The following is a 25,130-nucleotide window of genomic DNA, read 5'->3' as shown; positions in this document are numbered from 1 at the left end:
CTTTATTCAAATCAAGTCGAGGAAAGACTTTGGCACCATTCAATTGCGTCATCATGTCAGCAGTGTAGGACACTGGATGCCCTTCTTGTTCATTTGCTTTATTTGCCTAGTGCATATGCACACAGTACCTTCATGGTCCTTTTTAGACACTACTGCTATTGGAGAAACCGTTGGACCAGTGGAACGTTCAATGATGTTGTGCTCAAGTAATGATTCATGTTCTTTTTCAACAGTTTCTTGTAAATGTAAAGTCACTTCTCTGTGTCTCTGAGCAACAGGATGGACAGCCTCATTAATTTGCACTTTTACTTTCATAGTCTTTAACTTTCCTAAACCATGAACCAATGAAGGGAATTGGCTTACCATTTTGTGATGAGCATTCATGTTGTAATTTATCAAAATCAGTCCCATGTCAGCAGCCGTATTGAAACTGAGCAAGCAGGCTCTTGCCGCTATACCTTGACGCACATGGATTGGTGCTTGTACTTTTGTTTTCTTATGTTTCACTGTTGCTATTAAGGAACCTCGACTCTTTATGGAAATCAGTGTAACTCAAGTGTACACTTTGGTCTTTGATACAGTAAGCTACGGTAACGAAGACAGTTCATCTTCAGGCGTTAAATTTAGTGATTCACCACTATCGATAATGAAAGGTATTGAACATCCATTTATTTTTAGTGCAATTTTTGGAGTGTTTTTATGATTTTGCTGCTTTGACATGTCGACTTTCCGTTGAGCTACTTTTCTCTTCACAAGTGACCAGTCGGACGTGCACATTTTTGTGAGGTAAGCATTGATATGGCACAAGCAGTTTCTTCACTTTTACATATAACCAAGGCAGAATAACTATTTGAGAATGATTTAGATCACAATCGGCTTTGTTCAGTATCTATTTGCCTCAAAAGATGTCACCACTTGGACTTGTGGGTGCACGTTGAGCGTTGCTTCTGGAAGGTTCTGGCAGCTATTTTGTCTTTGGGCCGTGACACACTTACTTTTTTCCTTTGCTCTGCACGTAGTCACAAAATGGTTCTCTTTTACACAGCCTTTGCATATCTGACCAATAGTGGGAAACTTTCCCAAATCTACATCTGAAACACAACTTCTTTTTGCGTTGTCCTTCAGTCTTTTGTATTGAATTACTTTTCACACTCATGACAGTCGCTTTGGGCACCTTTGGCTTACTTGTCGGCAGCTTGTCTTTCAGCACATTTCTCAGCTCTGGCAGCCATCAACACTCGCTCCAGAGTTTCTCTCCGCATTCGTCGCTTGAATGAATCGGATAAGCATCCATCGATCACTCTAACCCTCATGGCTTCTTTGTCATTAAATACATTGAATTTACAGTGTTTGATGAGTCATTCCACAAATTCATCTATTGTTTTACCAACTCTGACATTTTTGTTTGAAAACACATCGTTCATAATCAGCATTTTGTACTGGATTAAACGTGAGATTCAGCTCATTCTTAATCTGATGGTACGTGACTTCTTCATGAGTTCTTGGTGTTTCTTTATGACTTCTTTCACACTATCACCAGCAAGATTTCTGAGATATTTTATAATCTTCCTGTTATCAGTCTCTTCAAGTGCATCTACGAAATCTCCAAATGTCTCTAGCCATGCAGTCCATCTATCATCACTATTTTGCGTTTTGGTGGGATTGAAAGGTGGTGGTGGTTTCAGGAAGGCTGCAGCATTGTAACTGTTTATAGGAGTGGCTGACATCGAGGGTGGAGTTCTGGCAAATCCTGTTGAATCTCCCTGGGAACCTGCATCATCAATGAGGCCTGACAATGTTTCATCCTCCAGGTCATCCACAACAGTCTTGCGTTTTGATCTTCTTGGTCTCCATCTGAGCACTGTCACTCATGGAGTTGTTCTGAGCCACCAACCCGGCTGCTTTTGATGATGTGCCGCTTCAGGTATTGGACAGCTCAGTAAGCACAATCCCAGTGCTGCTTCTTGGGTCTCCCTGCACAGTTCTAAAGTCATAATGCTCCACTTATCAAGACTCAGGTAAGAGTAATGGCAGTGTGCTTCCTTTTTATTTGTTTTGTCAGCCACCGCTATTATTCTTATTGATACGTAGCAAATTATGACTGACTTTAATTGCACTTTGTAAGCCTAGTTGAATCCACCTTCAGAGTTAATGCTCTTCATAATATACTTTTATTTTGTGTGGTGGTGTGGTACCCTTTTCTATGATCTTGGTCATAGTTTATTGACCTGCGATGTGTACACTTTTCCGTGAAGCTCTCTTTAGATTCACACCGGCTGGAGTTGCGCTTTGACTCCACATACGCCATCCATCGACTCGGCACTTCGACGAAGGCACACGTGACATGCATGAGCAGATGCTTGGACCACAGCCAACTCTCCAGGAAAGCACTTTCTTCTTCGGGTTATCTATCCCCTATCTCATTGCCAGTTATAGCGTCTTCCCCAACTTGGTGCCCGCTAATGTCTAGGCCACACAAGGAGCTGTAAATCATACACCTTTGTTCCTCTGCGTGTACTAGTGAACTCCTACATTCGAAACCAAGCTTTCATTACATTCTGTTCTAGCAATTATGTCAGGTTCCATTCTAAATCATGCAAGACACTACACCCAGGAGGTGGCATCATTACCAAAGGGTGCAGTTATCAGTCTTCCCTAGTGTATACTCCCTTCCTTATCCATGTCTCCTGTGGAGTCTCTCCTGTCTCCCTCAGTCTAACCAGGCCTTCAGGGCCCTCCTCTGCGTCACCCTTCAAATGGTCTCAGGCCTCCAAAACCTCCATCCACAACCCTATCATAGGTCGTCTCCGCACTTCTGGAGCATCCTCTCAAAGCAGGACCCTCTCCTTAGCCCTGGCCCATACAGTGAAATCTTTCACCCAATTTCCCACTAGCGGCCCCACCGTGGACTTCCAGGCCATTGCTATCCAGTACCAGAGCCAAATCTAGGAACCTATAGCCCACTTTCCGAGTTCAAGGTTTAGAACACAACCTCAGTAAACAGCAGTCCAAGGTGCAAGCAAGAGAGTGGCCCGGAGTAGTATTCAGAGTGCATATCACGTGCTCCAAAATAGCCATAAATGGGGGTAGCTCTAGGTTATGTGGCTGAAACCTTCATCTAGAAGCCCACATTGAGGACAGTCATGCGTCTCCTCATCATGAATGACCTGGAGTCTGTTGGGTGTCCTGTATATCACATGAACATAATTAAATTGAGTATATTTCAACCTCTGGTTCCTGGAGACCTTCTTAGGATATACCAGCACCTTCCACCATTCCCGACCTGTAAAATCACATCATAGTACCCCTCCCTACTGACATTGAAGTGTCAACAAGTGTTTCTTCATCATTTTAGTCAGCAACCTATAAACCACTTCACTAAAAGCCTTGCAGTGCCCAAGGACACCAACAACTGCAGTACTGCATGTGTCATTGATTCTTCATGACCTCCTACCCATAAGTCCCTGAATGTTCGTATCAGTGTTTCATATGTTAGAAACTGAACTGGGGGTAGTTCGTATTGGGCCCCAATTCCTCCAGCGGGAGCTGGGTGCCCAATTGGTAACAGTACCCAACCGTCACCAGTCCATTGCCCGTCCATGCTAATAACAGTCCAACTGTGAAAAACAAGAGAGAGTCTCCATGGGGGAGACCCACCAGCGGTAGTGCAGGGGCATAAAGGATCATCTCCGCAGTCCTCCGCACACAGCGCCTCCCGCACTTTAAGGCCACGATTAACAATACACCTAGATGGGGAATTGCCACCGCTTGGCAAAGCAGTTTAGTCAGCAATGCTCCCTGGTACCAAGACAAGCCCAGGGGGCCCAAATCCTCCTGGTGGGCCAAGTCAAGCCACTGAGTGACCCATTGGAGCTGTGCCATCAAAATATCCTGCTCAAAACTAGGGCTCCCAGGCCCCCTTCATTTGGGGGGCTTCAGAGGACCCACAGAGACACTCTGTGGTGTCCCCAGTCCCTAAAGCAGTTCTTTCAGCAGGTATCCTATTGCAGAAACTAAGAATCTGGCAACTTGCAACACCCAGGTACCAAAAGGATGTAGGGGCCCATGTCAAATCTTGTGAAATATCCAGCAGCCACTGCACTACCGGTGACATGGGGAACAGACAGGTTTAGAATGTATTTACAGGGAGGCCAGAAAGTGTCTCATAGTCCCCCAAAAGATGCAGCGCAGCTGCAGCATCCACAGGGCCGTCAGCCAAGTAAAGCAGAAAGTATTCTGCTTAAAGAGAGATAATGTTTCTGGCCCTCTATCACTGCACCAGTGCCTACACTCCCCTGAAGAAAGAGCTCAGCCAGTGGCTCTATGGCCAAGATGAATAGAAGGGGGGATAAAGGGAACAGTTGTCTGGTGCCTCTATATACATTATATTGTGGGGCGATGGTAGTGCCTGTCCTGACCGTTGCGGTCGGGGTAATGTAAAGTATTTGACCCATTTTATCCAACCCTCCTCAAGTCCCATTTGCCTCATGACTTCAGTCAGGAAATCCCACCTAACGGTGTTGAAGACCTTTTTAAGATCCACCTACATTAGCATTGGCCCCAGCCTAGACTGCACTTCTGGATGATAAAGGACATGATCAATTTGTCACAGATTAAGGGAAGTGTTTTGGGCGGGAATTAAACTGTTCTAGTCACTGTGAATCAGAGCAGGCATATGTGGAAACAGTCGTACGGCCAGGCCCTTGCTTATGAGTTTGAAGTCCATGTTAAGCATAGATAGGGGATGAAATGCTGAGGAATGGACTCCCTGAGCCCTAGTCTTGGGAAGCAGAATTACAACTGCATCCGGGTTGAACTCTGGCTGTGCGCTTAGCTTCAGAGACTTAGCATAGAACGACTCCAACCTCATAACCCATCAGGGTCCCAGATTCATGTCCACTACTCTCTTGCTCTTGGGGGCCTTACCACCCAGGCCAGCCGGGTCAGATGAGGCAGCCTCTTCAGGTCCCGGTCACCATCCTGGGGGTCGAGGCCACTAGCATATCACGGCCAGGATTTGCTGTGCCGCATCAGAAAGGGCACTCACTGTTTTCTGTCAGGCCCCTTAATCACCGCAATCACTGTGGGGAGAGGCTGTTGGCCAGTCCTCCACCATGATCTCTGGCACTGGGCCCTGATGTAGGCCCCAAGATATTCTGCTCTTCCAGATGTAGAGTTTGCCAGCTGGGGCGGTACACATCATCCACCAGAATAAAGCTGCACTGTGCAGCTGCAACCAGAAGAGCCACATGTGCCGATGCCCGAGCCTCGCTGTCCGGTGCACACAGGGGCCGCACCACCCTCCCAACACAGAACCACCGGCTCTCAGCAGTAAGCTTCTTTAGGCCCCAGTCACCATCTTGGGGGCTGGGGCCAATAGTATGTAGCGGCCGGGACAGCCACTGCTACACCAAAATGGGCACTCACTGTCCCAAAATGTGGCTCAAGAGGGACCGCCACCAGTATTCTGCCCATGGTATGGCCAACATCAAACCCAGGTGGTGGATGGCGCAGGGCAGTTAACGGGCCGGCGCAGAGCAAGAGGCTCACGCGTCCACCATATTTGGATCACAGGCCATGCCCGGTCTATGCACCTTTGCTAATGATAAATAATATCCAAATTTTAGTTGTTGGTTTGTTGAGAAGAAACTTAGCTACTATGCTCAGTGTGTTTCTGTTTTTCAGGCATCATTTGGGTTGTGGTGTGTCTCTAGAATTTTGTTATAATAACGTATGGTATTGTTCAGTTCACACATGTATTTTGAAGACACATTCCTCGCCCAAGCTCATTGTCTCCTGCATTAGCCTTAGTTCTTCAGTCCAACATTCATGCATCCATCATAGCTCGTCTCAGCCTTCACGTCTTGCGAAGCATAAGTGTTGTTTTCATTGACCCTCTTAGGATTTTCCATTTAATTAATTATCTGTGCCTCATACTTACTCCATCTTCACAATTGAAAAGCTTATGTTTATCAGTGTTCACCTAACATCATTGTGTTTGGCTTCTTTCTACTATGACCTCTAACAATAGGGGATTCCTCTCCACTACTCTGGGTCAATCTTTGTCTTTTCTCCTTGGCAGTGTATTATGTGACATCTATGCCATGCTAAAGTCTGGCATACCCACACCTTACTGTGGATTTTAACATGATAAACTCTTTAGTTATCTTCCTTAACTTGTGTATCTTCTCTGGGGGTATCAAGTGTTGTATAGTTTCCTTACCTGTTGAGATGTTCTAATCAAACATTTGTACAATTTTGCCATGACTTTAAACTTCACTGAATGTCCTGTTACCCGGTGTCACTGATCACTAAATGACTCTTCAGGGTGTCTCACTATTTAAGGCATTTCTGCTGTCATCCAGTGCAACAATAAAGAACCTTACTCTCCACAGTGTTCTCTCTAGTTAGGCTCTCCTGTTATTGCTTCTTCGGATCATGGGGTGCTCACTTTGTTCTGTGTAGCCTCTGCTCTGAGAGGGTATTTTGGCTGAACTTTTTTCTGGTTTGCTGTGTCAAGCCCACCAACTACATGAGTGTAGGTTGTTGTAGGAAAGTCATCATTTCTGCCCTGATGACCCCCATTTTTTGACTGATGCTGGTGGTTACTGACTCTATAAGTTCCCTGGGCTTTGCTAACAAGGGCCAGTGCTATGCCCTCTAAAAGAAGATGGTAATTGGTATAATTATAATTGGCAAAGACAACCTACCTGTACGTATATGGTAGGGCATGTAGATTTAGAGACCCTAGTGGACTTAGTGGACTTCAGTGTACACTGATGGGGTGTCTGGTGTCATTTAAAGCCAAGCCTGTCTTACATGCTGTTTTAAAATACATTTATGTCCAAATTCAACTTTAGAATTAAAAGTTCTGTCACAGTCCAATACTACCTTTTATTGCCTTGTAGGTCACCCCTAAGGTATGCCTAGGTGTCCCAGTAGTAGGGTGCCTAGAAAGCAGGGGCAATATAAAGGCCCTCATTATGACATTGGTGGTAAATCCTGCTTACCGCCGCGGTGATGGCTGCCAACATACTGCCGCAGTGGCGAATATCCGTTCGCCATATTATAACACACACACAAACCAAATCGACAGAATACTGCCACAAACACAAGTCAGCCAGCATAAAGGTCAGTGCTAAAGTGTCAGTACGAACACCCATACAGTTAAGCCAACAAAACAATGCCCACCTCATTATGACCCACAAATCACCACAGCGAATATTCAGTGGCAGTAAACCATTGGCGGTACACACTCGCGTGCTCAGAATGGCCACCCTAATACAAAACAAAACAACATTGGCCAAAACTAAATACACACACCTGACACTCATACACACACCACACACACACACACCCATAGCACTATAAAACACACACCCACATCACACACCACCCTTTATGAATACCAATAAGCATCACAAGACTAACATGCAGACCACTGAGACAACTACACGCACACCACAAACACCCATACATCTGTCATGCACCCCACATCCCACACCCAACTACATCACTCATCACCCACTGCACAACACACACCACACAACACCCATGTCCCCACAAAGGCACCCCCCTTTCACAGATGAGGAGTTGCGGGTCATGTTTGGAGCACAGGTACAGCAAATATCCATTGCCAGAAGATGGAGGTATGGCGGAGAATCGTGGACAGGGTGAACGCCATGGGACAGCATCCAAGAACAAGGGACGACATCAGGAACAGGTGGAACGACCTATGGGGGAAGGTACGTCCCGTGGCAGCAAGACACCGGCTCCCCATCCAGAGGACTGGCGGTGGCCCCTACCTCCTCCCCAACAGCTCACAGCATGGGAGGAGCAAGTCTTGCCAATACTGCATCTTGAGGGGGACTCAGTGGAGTAGCCGGAGGACTGGACACTGGTGAGTCAATATTTACTACTTATCACCCTCCATACCTGCATGCCATTTCACCCCCTCACCCTCACACCCATCACTCCACACTGCACCTACATATATGACTAACCCCAATGCCAAGCCCTGCATGCCATACCAATGCATGGACAGCCCTCCCAGCCCTGCATGGTCCCTCATCACCAAAGCATGCATAGCATGGAGAACTAACAAGCACACAATCCATCACCATACACAAACAAAGGTGGCAGGGCAACAGCAACAATAGAGGGGAAGTAAAAGTTGTGCAATATATCACAGACATGAAGTATAATACATCACTTACATCCCCACAGGTGCCCCAGCCAATCTCAACGGCGAGGAAGTGCCATGACTAACCAGTCCCCCAACAGAAGACGCCCCCAGTGATGACAGTAACTCTGGACTTCAGGATCTGGATGAACCACCTGGCCCATCAGTGACCACTGGTCAGTCAGACACCCCAGCCCACTCACTGTCCACCACAGAGCCTCCCCCATCAGTATCCAACACCTCAGCACGCACCCAATGTCCCCACACCTCTGTCCCCAGGACACGTCAGTCAGCAGTGTTCCCACCTGTACAGGGACCCGAGTCCACACCTCATACCCAAGACAATCAGGGACCTGGGGTCAGTGGCAGTGGGCACACCGTTCAGGGGACAGAGGAACAGGGGAACAGGGACACTGGGACGACCGATGTGCGCCAGGGGGAGGACAGGTCCAGGGAACTGACTCTCCAGGTGGCACTCACCAATGTCCTGGGGGCTTACCAACAATCCCAGGACAAGATGGGCAAGATCCTTACCAACATGCAGGAGAATAAGCAGCTGTAGGAGGTACACCATCAGGTGATCAGGGAGGATTTGAATGCCCTCAACACCACCATGGTCTCCATAGCATGGGTGCTGGCAGATATGGCCAACATCATGAGGGAATGGACAGCACACCAGCGGGCTCCTACCACTAGCCAGTCAACTGACTAGCCCACCACTTACGCTTCAGCTAGTGGGCAGGAGGCCCTGCCACAGGACCCACAGGCCACCAGCATCCCTCGTCCTGCAAAAGTTTAACCACCCCGCAAACGTTCCCTGCGACCCAGACAGAAGCCAGAGACACTAGCCAAGACCAAGACCACCGCCAGGAAATGAGACCCTCTTGAATGTCCCCTTTCTGTCCCACATTGTCACCTTGTTCACTTTGAACTGCCTTTGCTCTCCTTCCTATGGCCCCTTGGACAATACTACAAACAGTGCTACAAACAGACTGGAACAATACCCTGGACTAACCTCTACCATCACCCCATTCCATTGCACTGTTCCGTCAATTATTTGCACTACAATAAACATTCTTGAACACAACCTAAGTGAAGGTGTTTTATATGATGAAAATGTGCATATAGGGAAAAAGTTACATCTTGTGGAAATGATCTGAACACTGTGATAGCATACATTTTAATACCTGTGTCTGTCTGTAGACATTACATCAGTACACTGTTGTCATATCACCAACATCTCCAAAATGCAATCTATAGGTGGCAGTAAGTAGAGATGCAGAGGAAGTGAATGCCATCCTGCCACAGCCACACAGAACACATCAATAATCAGAGGAATGGTCAGTTCCACTGTCTCACCTGTGTGTCATTGGAAGTATTAACGTATAACTTATTTTCTGTTGTCCACATCCTCATCCTCTGTCTCCTCATCCTCACTGTCCTCAGAGTCCACTGCTGCCACAGGGGCATTTCCAGTCTCCTCCTCCTGCAGATAAGGCACATGTCGTCTGAGGGCCAGGTTGTGAAACATGCAGAATGCCACTACTATCTGGCAGACCTTCTTGGGTGAGTAGCACAATGATCCACCGGTTAGATGGAGGCATCTGAACCGACCCTTCAGGAGGCCAAAGGTCCTCTCAATAATTCTCCTGGTTCGCCCATGTGCATCTTTATAACGATTCTCAGCCCCTGTCCTGGCATTTCTCACAGGGGTCAGGAGCCACAATAGGTTTGGGTAGCCAGACTCACCTGCAAGTATGGAGGGACATGAAAAGCATAAAAGCAGTGTAGCTGTACGTGTTTCACCAGAGCAGACAAAACCCTTGCCAGCACGATTGAGAACATTGGCTGCGACATTCCTGCTGCCAAGCCCATTGTCACTTGGAATGAACCACTTGCCAGGAAATGGAGCACTGATAGAACCTGCACTAGAGGGGGGATCCCAGTGGAATGATGGATAGCTGATATCAGATCAGGCTCCCATTGAGCACATAGCTCTGTGATTGTGGCCCTATTGAGTCTGTAGGTGAGTATTATATGCCTCTCCTCCAGTGTAGATAAGTTCACAAGGGGTCTGTACATGGGGGCTTGTCTCGTCCTCCAATTACTCCGCAGTGGAAGGTATCTAAGGGACACAAGAGTGAGTAAGCTGTCACAATTTAAACAATGGATCCAACACCTCAGTGCACATAGAGCAGGAACTTGCTGAGACATTGGGAATGGCAATGTATGTGCAAAAAATGGAAATGACGCAGTTATCGATTATCTGAATATTGTCCACCACCATAAAATGTCGACCGCCTGTTCAGAATGTAGTGACAGATGGAAGTGAGGTAACTCCACCAGCGTTACACGTCATGGCGGAAGGCGGTCTTGCACCGCCGTGCTATTCCTCATTGGATAACATGGAGCTCTATGGAGTACAGTGGCCAGTGGGGATCACCGGTCGCGCTGACTGTGTACACTGCCGCAGACGTGACTGCCATTTTCTGTCCATAACCTCACTCGATTCCTGACTTTCCACAGAACAACACCTACAGTGCATGTGCTGCTGTGACCTGTGTCTGGATTCTGCCATAGCCCGTGTGACCGGGGAAAGGGCCCCTGCCTTCACTTCGGAGGAGTTGGAGCGTTTGGTGGATGGGGTCCTACTACAGTATGGGCAGCTGTATGAGCCTCCAGACCAACAGGTGAGTACACCTTGGGCACGAGGCATGTGACAGGGCTGCATGGAGATGTGTGTGCAAGCATAGTGTCATTTGGGGGGGTCGTATGTCTTGTGGTAGTGTATATGGTGGGCGCTAAGTAATGTGTTCGCCAATGGGGATGGAAGGTGATTTGGGGGGCATATGTGTAACAGGCTGGATTGTATGTGTAATAGTGTCCTGGTGTCTGTGTTTCCTCTGCAGGTCAGCGCCCCGCAGAAGAAGGGATTGTGGCGTGCCATTGCCAAGGACGTGCGGACCCTGGGGGTTCACAGCAGGCGGAGCACCCACTGTAGGAAGAGGTGGGAGGACCTGAGACGCTGGGCCCGGAAGACTGCGGAGGCCCAGCTGGGGATCGCTTCCCAACGAGGGCGGGGTGCCCGTCGGAACCTGACCCCCCTGACGGCCCGCATACTGGCGGTAGCCTACCCAGAGCTGGATGGGTGCTTGAGGGCAGCACAGCTGCCACAAGGGGATGAGTACAGTGTGCGTTACAACTATGATTGGTAGGTGGCATGGGAATCTGGTGGTGGGTGTCAGTTGGTGGGTTCCCCTCAATGCCAGCTCAGAGAATGCAGTGTGATCCAGCTCAAGGGTAATTGGTGTATTGCTAAATCTGGTAACATAGGTAGGTTGCAAACCATGTCAGGCAGGGTGTGGTACCTAGCCAATGTAATGCCAGTGCGATGCATGGGACACAATCCTGATCCCGGTGTATGACAGTAATGTGTATGCCATATGTGGTGTTCATGCTGTAAATGACCCAGTGCTCCCTTTCTCTCTACATCCCCTCTTTTTTCTTCTGTCATCCTGTCCATGTGTGCATTAGCATCAACTGGCGGAGGAGCAGGGGCACTGGCGACAGAGGGAGCTGCATCCCACAGGACCCAGGAGGCAGAGTCCACCGATGCCGAGGGGACCAGTGGGACAGAGGGCGACGGGAGCACCACGGCGGAGACATGAGGTGACAACAATGACTCTGATACTTCCTCCAATGGAAGCTCTCTGGTGGTGGCAGACACCTCTGAGACCACCCCAGCTACAGGTGCAGCTGCACCCCCCCATACCACCACTGCCCTCCCAATAACCCCTTACCGAGTTGCCCGTGCCCACTCACACAGGAGGGTGGGCATCTCCTGCGCCCCAGGCTCCTCAGGCCCTGCCCCAGTGAGCCCTGCTGCCCTCAGTGAGGAGGCTATTGACCTCTTTGGAACCATATCTGTAGGGCAGTCAACCATGGAGAATGCCATCCAGGTGCTGGCATCCCAGATGCAGCAATGCATGCATTCCTGGAGGGCATTCACGGTGTATTGGCAGCCCAACAGATATCGCTCTGGCCTCCTCTCTGATGGCAGCCATTGTCCCTGTTCCTACTGTCCCCCCTCCAACTACCGCTTCCCCGTCTCAAACTCCTCAACCCCAACCCATCCCATGCACACATACAGCCAAGCATGCACACAAACCATCACACAGTAGTGGCACAAACAAGCACAGGCAGCACACTTCAGGCCACAAGCACTCACACAAACAACAGACAGTTGCACACACGGCAACATCTACTGCCTCCACTGACACCCCCTCCTCCCTCACTGTCACATCCGCACTCACACCTGCATGCACTGCATCAACAGCCACCACCACCATCACCACAGCAAGCAGCACACACACACCTCACTTGTAGACACCTACACAACATCCATCCATGCGTCCCCTGTGTCCTCTCCCACCCTATCTGCCCCCCACCTCCTAAGAGACACAAACACATGCACACCGACAACCAACAGCCATCCACCTCACATCAGCACACTGCCCATGCACCTGCACCCAAGTACAGCAGCGTACACCTCCGACAACCACTCCCTCAACCTCTACTCCCATCCCTCCTTCCGCCCCACCGTCCCTAAGAAGCTTTTCCTTGCCCAACTTGACCTCTTCCCTCCCCCCTCCACAACCCTGTCCTGTCCATAAGAGCAGGGTCCCAACGACCCAGCCCGGCACCTGAGCCAAACAGTCCACGGGGACAGTGGAGGCACCACCGAGTAGTGGAGACAAGAGAGGGAAGGATCCCACTCCACCACCCAAGAGAGGGAAGGATCCCACTCCACCTCCCAGGAAAGGGAAGGATCCCACTCCACCACCTAAGAGAAGGAAGGATCCCACTCTACCACCCAGAAAAGGGAAGGTTCCCACTCCACCACCCAGGAAAAGGAAGGATCCCACTCCACCAACTAAGAGGGGCAAGACCCCCCCCCCAACAGCATTGGTCACGTGCCCTCATCTCAGGCCGGGACACAGCAGCCCTCAACTCAGGCTGGGACACAGCAGCCCTCACCTCAGGGACATAGCAGCCCTCACCTCAAGCTGGGACATAGCAGCCCTCACCTCAAGCTGGGACATAGCAGCCCTCACCTCAGGCTGGGGGACAGCAGCCCTCACCTCAGGCTGGGGTACAGCAGCCCTCACCTCAGGCTGGGACACAGCAGCCCTCACCTCCAGCAGAGGGCATGTAGGCCACCCCAGGGACTGTTGTATAAGGAGCCCCCCCAGAACCAGTGTGCATGTTCCCCAGCTTAGAGACTGTGACCTTGCACTCCCCACCATAGGAAAATGGGCATGGAGCCCCCTCCAGAAGCAGAGTGCAAGTTCCCCACCTCAGAGACTGTGACCTTCCACTCTCCAGCATAGTAAAATGGGCATTGATCCCCCTCCAGAAGTATTGGGCTAGATCCCCACCTCAGAGACTGTGACTTTGCACTCCCCATCATAGGAAAATGGGCATGGAGCCCCCTCCAAAACCAGTGAGCAAGTTCCCCACTTCAGCTGCGGTGCCCCCCCTTAGGTGCCTGGCCATTCCCACCATGATGCCCCTGGACAATGTAGTGCGGGTTACGTCAGGGAAAGAGTTGGGTCTTGGACTGTGCCTTGTGGCCATGTGAGGCTTTTGTATTTTGGATTGGCCATTGGCCTTTTCTGCACAGTGACTTGTGTATTTTGTCACATGGACAATATGGTGGCTGTTTTCATCCAATTACACTTTCAGTTCTGGAATGCTGTAGTACTTGCATTATAATGACGTGGGTCCTGTGACATTGTTTTTCGTCTGCAGCTGGTTGTGTGTATGGTGTGTGTGTGAATGGTGTGTGTTGTGTGTGTGTGTCACTGTCCTTTTCCTCCCTCCCTCCCTTGTGTGCTAGGCGGCTGTACTCACCGTCATTGTCTTCATCAGCATTGGTGTTCCAGGTGGAGCATGGCGTAGAAGAGCATCGGGAACATTTGAAGTTCTGGCTCCATGGTGGCCTTGATCTTCTCTGTGTCTCCCACGGTGAATCTTTCGTCTTCTGTGTTCTGTTTCCGCCAGGCTTTTGATGGCGTTGGTACCACCCCGGAAATCGTGGCAGTGTGCTATGTCATAATATGGTGGGCAGTGCCTTGTCTTCCGCCTGGCTGTTGATGTCTACCGCCGTGGTCAGTGGTGTTTACACCCTGCCGGTTGGTGTGGTACATTGGCTGTCTATGGGAGTTATCACCGCCATGGTCATAATTTGGCGGTAGTTACCGCCAGCCTGTTGGCGGTACTACCGCCACTTTATCACTCACCGCCAATGTCATAATGACCACCAAAATGTTTTATTTTCCCTGGTAGGGAAACCCAACCAAAGTATTTTTTCCCTACTGTTGAAGGTTCATGGCACCTTCCCTGAGGACTGAAAACACGCCAAAATACGCCCTCTCCTGAAGAAACCTTCAGCCGACCCATCAGAACTAAAGAACTTCCGGCCCATCTTGCTGCTACCTTACCCCGCCAAAGTACAAGAGAAAGCAATCAGCTCACAACTATGGAATTTCTTCTAGGCCAACAACTCCATGGACAGCTCCTAGTCCAGCTTCCGCAGCAATCAAAGAACGGAGACAGCACTCCTGGCAGCCACTGATGACATCCAATTACTCCTAGACCTCGGCCACACCGCAGCACTCATACTTCTCAACATCTCAGCAGTTTTCGACACGGTCTCCCACAGCACTCTGCACAGCAGACTCCACAACGTAGGAATCTGAGGAAGAGCCGTGGAATGGATCCACCCCTTCCTCTCTGTGAGGACGCAGAGGGTCAGACTCCTGCCCTATACCTCCAGACCCACAGGAGTCAACTGCAGAGTTCTCCAAGGATCCTCACTGAGTCTCACACTGTTCAATGTTTACATGGCCCCTCTTGCTGCCATCGTCGGAAGCCACGGTATGAACATCATGTCATATGCCGATGACACACAACTAACATTTCCCTCACCGAAGAGCCGGAGACGGCCAAAAGGAACTTTCACGCAGGAATAGAAGCCGTCGCCTCCATGATGAGAGAAATCTGCCTCAAGGTCAACTCTGACCAGACTGAGCTCATCATCTTCGGAAAAGCCACCTCGGCTTGGAACGACTCATGATGGCCTACATCCCTCAGCTCCCCCCTGCACTGACCGAGCATGCCTGCAACTTAGGAATCATCCTCGACTCCTCCCTATCCATGACCCGCCAGGTAAACTCTGTCGCCTCCTCCTGCTGGCACACACTCTGCAAACTTCAGAAGATCTTCAGATGGATCCCAGCAGACTGTTGCAGGTCAGTCACCCACGCCTTAGTCACGAGCAAGCTCGACTACGGCAACACCCTCTACTCGGCACCTCAACTAGGAACATCAAAAAACTTCAACTCATCCAGAACGCCACCGCCAGGCTCATTCTGGACCTCCCTCGCCAAGAACACATCTCTCAACACCTGAGGACACTCCACTGGTTACCGGTCGTGAAGTGAATCACCTTCAAGTTTCTCACCCACACATACAAGGCTATGGACAATGCAGGACCAGCCTACCTGAACCACTGTGTCACCTTCCACACCCCCGACAGAACCCTTCGCTCCGCCCAGATGGCCCTGGCCACTGACCCTTGCATCTGCAAAACCACCGCCGGAGGACGATCTTTCACCTACAATGCAGCAAAGAACTGGAACAACCTTCCCCTCCACCTCAGACAAAGCCCATCGCTCACCATCTTCAGGAAGAACCTCAAGACGTCTTCGGATAAGGCTCCCAGCACCTTGAGATCCTCACGGGTGAGTAGCCATGCTTTACAAATACTGATTGATACTGTAGCGCTGCTAGTTCCATAGGCTAACGTGGGAAGGCTTTTTTAAACTTAATCAAGTCTAACTTTTGATTGGAGCTAGCTAGACATATCATTCAAAGTATCAAATAATGGTTATAATGAATCAAACAGTCAGATTTATTATAACTATTACAGGAAAGTAGTTTTAGAACTTACTATCCTGATGTTAGCTAAAACAGCCCTGTAACAGCCTCTTGTGATTAGTCAACCTTTTACAGCCTGAGCCAAGCTGCTACTTGACTAGGTGTGACAATGTCTAGGGCTTCAACAATACAGGCATTTGGCGGGAGGAGATTTGCCTCCTGAAAAAGTCCTGGAGAGGAAGGGGGCTTTGGAGATAATCTTGGCTTGAATGCAAGAGAACAGATGTCATATATCCCAGGCCCGCCCCCACTTCCTTAATCTGCAGCCAGAAGGGAGCCCCCATAATTAAATTAGGAGAGGGGCTGGAAGGGAGGTATAGTCAGATGGTACCCTCATCTCTGGGTGGGGTTCCACAGACTTACACGCCAAGAAGAGAATTTCTCCATTTTGATTTTTGGGAGAACAATGCATTCTGTGTCAAAAAGGTGCCACACTTTGCAAGAAGTGATAATAGTGGAGGGAGGTAGCTTCAACCCTATAGTTGGTTGGGGTGTGTCCCCCTCCTGCTAGTCCAGAATGGAGAATAAATAGGGGAGAGCTGCAGGAGCTCCTCGGAACACTGCCTGGAACATCAGAAGATGGGGGACTGCCCTGCTGGACCCTTTGACTGCACCACAGATGGCTTGCACTCAGAAGGACTACACCTACTTCATTCACATGGCTCCACAAAGAAAGGACTATGCCCTACATAAAGGAAAAGGAGTGTACTCCGTATTCAGCAGCAGGTACAACAGCTGGAAGAAGTCACCTTCCACGCCAAAAAGAGGATCACCCCAGCTAACCAGATCCAACTGCGTTTTTCCAGTATTGTGTAGGTGCATTGTGAGAAATTGAGTCCTAGCCTCCAAGAGGCAATTCAGAGTCTCTGAACCCATGGCTGGTGCTACTCTACCCTTGTTTTCCCCCCAAAGGAACCAAAGAAATGCAAAAACTAAATGTTTGGAAACTTTCTGCATAGTTTGGCAGAAAAGCTCCAGGAGGAGACCAGCTTGACATTGACAGTCAAGCTGATGACATTGACTTGCCGACTGGATCAACCTTACTGGTTCTTCGTGCTGAAAGCTCCAGGTGGAGCCCAACACAACATCAAGAGGGAAGCCGTTGACGACTGCTTCGTGACCACTCGCCGTCTATGCCTAGGATTTGAAATTTGTCTTTTCTCCGAGCTACAGAGCTGCAGCAGGCTGACATTGTTGATTCGAACTTTGGATCTGAGAAAACCAAGGACCTGCCTACAACGCCTTTGTCAAGAGAAAAGCTTGAAGAAAAAGACTTGGAGCCTGATTGAGATTTTGATGGCAGTACTGCCAATCCACTTAAGCAGTGGATCGGAGTACTGTCAAGCTAGAATCGTTCCATCCTCCATATTTAGATGTATTGTGGCTAAACCACCGACCGCCATGATGGAGTGCTCTTCCTAGCCATCATTCTGGCAAGTTCCCGTCGACCATATTTAGATGTTACAGTTCTACAGGCGGTGTTCTGGCAGTGGATTGCTGACGGAGGGAGGACATTGCTGGACCAAGTGTGCATCATATAATGACAGTGGCTGTGGAATAGAGGTAAGTCTCACACACGCACTCACTGTAGCATAGCCCTATGTGTCCCCCTGCACAACTTACTACTCACCACACCACATACACACTATTATCCATTGCCATTCCACCACAGCACAACACGTACATTCTGAAAACACACATTGCCATACATCCATGACAAAACATAACACTATCAACACTACACCCACACACAACACAACCAACACAACTACACACTCATCTACACAAACACAATATAGCAACTACACACATCACAACAACAACACTCACCTGAATGTTACACACAGAAACACAACACACAACCAAACATACACAACAGCAGCATACCCATATGGAAGTGGCACACAACCTGACACAACCACATCACCTACTACAGCTCGCTCCACCTCAACCAGCCAATCCAGTTGCACAAACCCATACATATACTAACTCACATACACAACCAGTAACACATCATTACAGGTACAGGTCCCCTTGCAATGTGCACACATGGACTTGGATGGAAGGTGTGATTGTGATGTTATTGTGGTCCCAGCATTCATTTGACAATGAATGATGACACTAAAACGACATTTGTGTATGTGTGCCATATGTGCCTTGTACCAGTGTGTTCCCATCAATGTCTGACACAATTGTTTTCCCGACATATGCTTATCACAATCATTTTAAAAAATTACTGTGACATGTATATGACTGCAGTGGTCCCGAGCTCATGTGCAGTGACCACACAAAGTACACAGACAATGCAGGTTCCCTACATTTGAGTCTGACAGGGGAGAGGAGGGTTGTGTTTTCTCCATGGTCCGGTGACAGAAGGGACGGTATTGCTTGTCTAGTCGAAAACGGAAGTGGAATCAGGGAAAAGGGTATATTTCTCCCTTATTTCCTCACAATCTGCCAGCTCAGGTGTGGAGGTCGGACCGCCACAGCTGGCTTGGCGGTAAGGCACATCGAAATCTGCTCACCGGTAAGAATGAATGGAGATCCGTCGCCAGCCACTATTTCCAGCAGCGCCATTGACACAGCCAGAGATTCCGGACAGTCTTTCGCTTGTGGGACCACCAACATCTAAATCAGACAGGAGGAAGGCTAGTTTTCTGATGGAAAACCGACAGCGGGACCGTTACTGCTAAGATCTAAATCAGGTCTTAAGTCCAAAGGTAAACTTTTGACTGGGTCTCAGCCGTCAACCTTCCTACCCGTGCTCCACTGCAGTTGGCCTAAAACCTTGGCTTTGTCGCAGTCCAGTGGGCCCGAATAACAGCGAGTGGCCCTTTAAGCTTTTTGGCGCTAGAATGCTCAATTTTTTATTTAATTTTTAAAATTATTTAATCTTTAAAAATTCATATCTCCAGTTCCCTACATAGATTTGATGTTGTTTTACGGATAACAATATTCTCTCTAAAAATATGCTCTAGTTTTATAAATTGGTGATTTTTATTTTGTTGTATTTTACTTATACACTGTTTTGGTAGTGTTAAATGCTTTGCACATACCTGTCTCCTAAATTAAGCCTGACTTCTTATTTGCTAAGCTACCAGACTTGACTGGACGTATTGGTGATTGTGGTATTATTACTAGCTGAGCGTGAATACCCCACCTGATAAAAACCCACTTTTCCACAGTCCTTGTCTTCTTCTGCTTCCTGGGTGTGAAGTGATATACAGATTCAAGACTATTCGCTCTCCAGTTACTACACCTGTCTTTGCTTTGAGATGTGGTGGTGTACAGCCGGAGCCCTGATAGTTTAGCTTTGCTCACTACAATTTTGTTTACGTGATCACAAAGACTTGCTTTGATAATAGTCAACGGTTTTATACAGTTCACACGGTTTATGCTTTAACATACTTTTGAAAAACTTCTATTAATTACTACAGTAAGACTGTCATTATGAGTGGTCTAACCCTAGATGCAACAGTTATCACATTTGTTAAAATTTGATTCCTTCGAGATTAAAATGTAACTGCTGCCACAAGTATCACCTTCAATAAGTTCTCCCCTGTAAACCCTGTAAAATGGGTCATAACATGCGGATTTTGGTGCTTACTGCATGAACATCTGAATGTCCCGGTATTTTCTTGGAATTTTCCCTCTAAATTGCAGCAGTGTGGTGTGTGCCACAAAACTCGAAATTTTGGTAAGAGCAGTAACAGCACATACTTTTTTGAAGCCACAAGCCACTTTTAATTGAGGGCCTAAGATAGTGGACAAATATCTGACTTATAGTATCGTGTAGGTTTTTTGTGTCTTTCCACACATGCTGATAATGGTTGGCAGAATCTGTACAATTCTGCACCGCCGCATCACAGGAAACAGTTTATAAATGCTAGATGGAGGACGAGTATGTGGACTACAGGAATCCACTGAGGGCAGGGATATCTGATGTAGGACAGGTGTGGACTGGATGTTAACATAGTAAAGGGTAGGGTGAAATCCTGCGAAAGGAGACTATTAAAAAGAATCTGGAAATAGGAGAAGAACTGTGGAAGTCAAGGGCCTTGTGACATTCAAGAGTCCTAGCTAGTAGGTTTTACCAGGCAATTGTAACATTATAGTACATAAAGTATGAACAACCAAAGGATCTAATGCCCCCAAGTGTATCCTACTTGTATTCTCATGGATGGCTTTGCATTCTGTAAACATCTGTTCATGACGTGACCTTTCACCAAAACTGATCTGCCCTATGTATGGATCAAGTGGTATCTCTTGTGGCCATATATGCAAGTAGCTGAGACTAAGGGGGTGATTCTGACCGCGGCGGACGGCGGTCGCCGCCCGCCAAGCGGTTCCCGCCTAAAGACCGCTCCGCGGTCAAAAGACCGCGGCGGTCATTCTGGCTTTCCCACTGGGCTGGCGGGCGACCGCTGAAAGTCCGCCCGCCAGCCCAGCGGGAAACACCCTTCCCACGAGGAAGCCGGCTCAGAATGGAGCCGGCGGAGTGGGAAGGTGCGACGGGTGCAGTTGCACCCGTCGTGAATTTCAGTGTCTGCAAAGCAGACACTGAAATTCTTTGTGGGGCCCTCTTATGGGGGCCCCTGCAGTGCCCATGCCATTGCATGGGCACTGCAGGGGCCCCCAGGGGCCCCACGACACCCCATACCGCCATCCTGTTCATGGCGGGCGAACCGCCAGGAACAGGATGGCGGTATGGGCTGTCAGAATCCCCATGGCGGCGCAGCAAGCTGCGCCGCCATGGCGGATTCCCATGGGCAGCGGAAAGTCGGTGGTACACCGCCGGCTTTCCGCTTCTGGCCGCGGCTGTACCGCCGCGGTCAGAATGCCCGGCGGAGCACCGCCAGCCTGTTGGCGGTGCTACCGCCAACCTCCGCCATGGCGGTAATTACCGCCAGGGTCAGAATGACCCCCTAAGTAATTTGGCTTACCACATTTGCAACTTTGGGCGTCGCTCATGGTACATGTTAACAGCATCTTCTAGTCTTGCATGACATCTCACTGCTGATGAGCGAAGCCATCCTGCTTTGTGCCATGATATTCACCTGTCTCTGGATGTATGCACATGCATTCTATAGGTGTGACTTAAACAGCGTGTTTAAAATAGGGGAAATGCAGTTGCTGGGTAGAGGCCAGATGGAAGTACACCTTTTATGTAAGGAAGCCCCACTTTATATTTTATCCATAGTGTCCAGGGAACATTTAACACTTTCAAAAAAGGCAGATCATGTGGCAATTCTCCACATCTGCTCCCCAAAGAGAATTGAAATATAGATCTTGAGTAAAGGCTAGAGACTGGCATACCTTGTCCCAGGAAGCCTGGCTACCCACTTTGTTTCTATTTTTCAATTAGCAAAAAAGTATTGGTGGTGTCTCTTGGAAATTTTTGGTTCTCCCCAGGGGTGCATTTTAACACTCTCAGATCTTCTACCAAGGGGAGATAGAATAAAATGATGAGAGGAGGTCAGACAGCTATGCCTTGTTCTACAATGTTAGAAATGGGGTCTTTGGTTGACAGTCAGGTTACCCCCTGTTCAAGCAAGGACCCTCACTCTAGTCAAGGTAAAAGAGAATCACCCTCAGCTAACCCCTGCTTACCCCCTTGGTAGCTTGGCAGAGCAGTAGGCTTAACTTCAGAGCGCTAGGTGTAAAGTATTTGTACCAACACACACAGTAACTCAATGAAAAACATTACAAAATGACACAACACCAGTTTAGAAAAATAGGAGATATTTATCTAAACAAAACAAGACCAAAACGACAAAAATCCGACATACACAAGTCAAGTTATGAATTTTTAAAGATTAAACTCAAAAATAGCGCTTAGAAACAAAAATGCTTCGATGAGATGTTAACACGGCGTCGTGACAGAGTCGTTCCCAACAAGCCGACACCAGCGGCGCCGGACACGGAGTCGTGTAGACCCCCAAGTACAGTACCTTTGGTGAAGAGTGAAAACAAGCCGATGCGCGAAGTCGGGGATCGCGGCGTCTGTGCGAAACGTTGAATCCACGCACTTCGAGCGGCGTCGGTCACGACATGGTGTGGCGACTTCCACGGAGTCGCGGACTTCAGCGGGGCTGCTGCGGCGTCGGGCCTGCGAAGAGCGTCGCGTTCCAGCGAAGGTCACGGCGTCAGGTGCAGGCGGCGTTACCAGACAGCAGCGGCGTCGGTCCAAAGTCGTCCGAAGTCGATTTCCTTGGATTCCACCAGCTTTCCGTTCAAGGGCCCAGGGACTGGATAGAGCACCACTTGTCGGGGCAGGAGTCTCTCCAGGGACTCCAGGTGCTGGCAGAGAGAAGTCTTTGCTGTCCCTGAGACTTCAAACAACAGGAGGCAAGCTCTAACTCAAGCCCTTGGAGATTTCTTCACAAGATGGAAGGCACACAAAGTCCAGTCTTTGCCCTCTTACTCTGGTAAAAGCAGCACTGCAGGAAAGCTCCACAAAGCACAGTCACAGGCAGGGCAGCACTTCTTCCTCAGCTATCAGCTCTTCTCCAGGCAGAGGTTCCTCTTGGATCCAGAAGTGTTTCTCAAGTCTGTAGATTTGGGTGCCCTTCTTATACCCATTTTAGTCTTTGAAGTCACCTTTCTTCAAAGGGGACTCACACCTACTTGTGAAATCCTGCCTTGCCCAGGCAAGGCCTCAGACACACACCAGGGGGTGGAGTCTGCATTGTCAGAGGCAGACACAGTCCTTTCAGATGAGAGTGACCACTCCACCCCTCCCTCCTAGCAGAGATGGCTAATCAGGAAATGCAGGTTACACCCCAGCTCCCTTTGTGTCACTGTCTAGTGTGAGGTGAAAAACAACCCAACTGTCAAAACTGACCCAGACAGGGAATCCACAAACACGGCAGAGTCACAGAATGGTTTAAGCAAGAAAATGCTCACTTTCTAAAAGTGGCATTTTCAAACGCACAATCTCAAAATCAACTTTACTAAAATATGTATTTTTAAATTGTGAGTTCAGGGACCCCAAACTCCAGCTGTCCATCTACTCTCTAGGGGAATCTACACTTTAATCATTTTTAAAGGTAGCCCATATATTATCCTATGAGAGAGACAGGCCTTGCAACAGTGACAAACGAAGCTGGCAGTATTTCACTGTCAGGACATATAAACCACATTACTATATGCCCTACCTTATCCATACACTGCACCCTGCCCTTGGGGCTACCTAGGGCCTACCTTAGGGGTGCCTTACATGTAAGAAAAGGGAAGGTTTAGGCCTGGCAAGTGGGTACACTTGCCAAGTCGAATTTACAGTGTAAAAATACACACACAGACACTGCAGTGGCAGGTCTGAGACATGATTACAGGGTTACTTGTGTGGGTGGCACAACCAGTGCTGCAGGCCCACTAGTAACATTTGATGTACAGGCCCTGGGCACCTCTAGTGCACTTTACTAGGGACTTAACAGTAAAACAAATATGCCAATCATGGAGAACCAATTACGTACACATTTTAAACAGGAGCACTTGCACTTTAGCACTGGTTAGCAGTGGTAAAGTGCCCAGAGTAATAAAAACAGTAAAATCAGAGTCCAGCACACATCAAAAACCTGGGGAACAGAGGCAAAAAGTTAAGGGAGACCACGCCAAGGATGAAAAGTCTAACATACAAGAAATTGTGTTTCTAGTTTTTGGTATGACAAAACAGTGGGCAATAAAAATTTGCCAAACTTTCGTAAAGGAAAGTTTTCATTCTGATAAGGACTCGAAGGAAAGGATTATGCTTTTATCTTTCTTTGCTTTAATATAACATTTAACAAACAGCAGCCATTTTCTTCAAGCAGTAACAACAAAAAACTACTGTTCCAATAATCACCAGGAACCACAACAGTTTTTTTATCTAATCAGGCAGCCTAAGTCCCAACATAGTCCTTCTTCTTTGTCTGAAAGTTTCTCTATTCTCGTTGATATCACTTCACAAATCGATATTTACACATCCTGTTTTGAACCTTCTGTTCCTAAGAGAATATAAACATCGTAAATGGCTGATCTTCAAAACAACCTTCTTCAGTCGCAACAGTCACAACACAGCATACGCTGAAATCGAATCTACTTAAGCATGTCAAAATGAATTATTGTATAATCCATTATAAAACTGTTTGAAATTAGATACTTACTCCAACGGGGAGGTTAACACACTGATCTTCATCATTGGGAGGGATAATCCTCGCCTCTGAGTCCTTAATAAAATTGAAACTTTTCATTGGAAAAGTTAGGCATATTTTCATTCTCTGCCAGGACCAGAGGTGAGGATTGTTAGTTCAAAACTTATTCACCACCAACTGAGCCATGCTCAATACTGGTTTAAAGTAAAACCTCTTGAAGGGAGAATCTGAGGACCCATCTGCTGCATTCATTATGTCCTCCAAACGTCCACCTAAACTAAATGATTTTGAAGCCATTGTTCCTCTGGCTAAATGATCCCCAAATGCTTTGGTGTCAATACCTACCTCCTACATCACCCAGCAAACCCACGGGCTTATTGTGGTTGAAGTCACCGCTTTTATGACTTCTTAAGTGCAATAAGCGACTGTCTTTTTCGTGAGGGGCAATTTCTTCTGTCATCGACTCATAAGTCTTGAAGCACTGAACTACATACAACTTAGGAACCTCCTGGAAAGGTGGGTAAGATATGAGGCAGGTGTTAGATTTGGTTCGTCCACTTTCCGTAAAAGAGACTCCCAAAGCTCTCACATCAGAGACCCATCTGCATAATCCCAAACAAAGAAGCATTGCCAACAAGGATTAAGAACTTGATTCACATCCCAGAGCGCCGAAAAGTGGGGTTGGGGTGGAAGGGAAAGACGAATTCCTCTAACAAAGCGGCACACAAAAGGATGCTCCACCAGCGGGGGCACCATCAATAGGCTGAAATAGCCGACTGAAAGGTATTAATTGAACGATAGGCTAATCATTCTTC

The sequence above is a fragment of the Pleurodeles waltl genome, chromosome 4_2 (genome assembly GCF_031143425.1).
Source record: "Pleurodeles waltl isolate 20211129_DDA chromosome 4_2, aPleWal1.hap1.20221129, whole genome shotgun sequence".
Taxonomy (NCBI): domain Eukaryota; kingdom Metazoa; phylum Chordata; class Amphibia; order Caudata; family Salamandridae; genus Pleurodeles; species Pleurodeles waltl.
Note: the sequence above shows the minus strand (reverse complement) of the source record.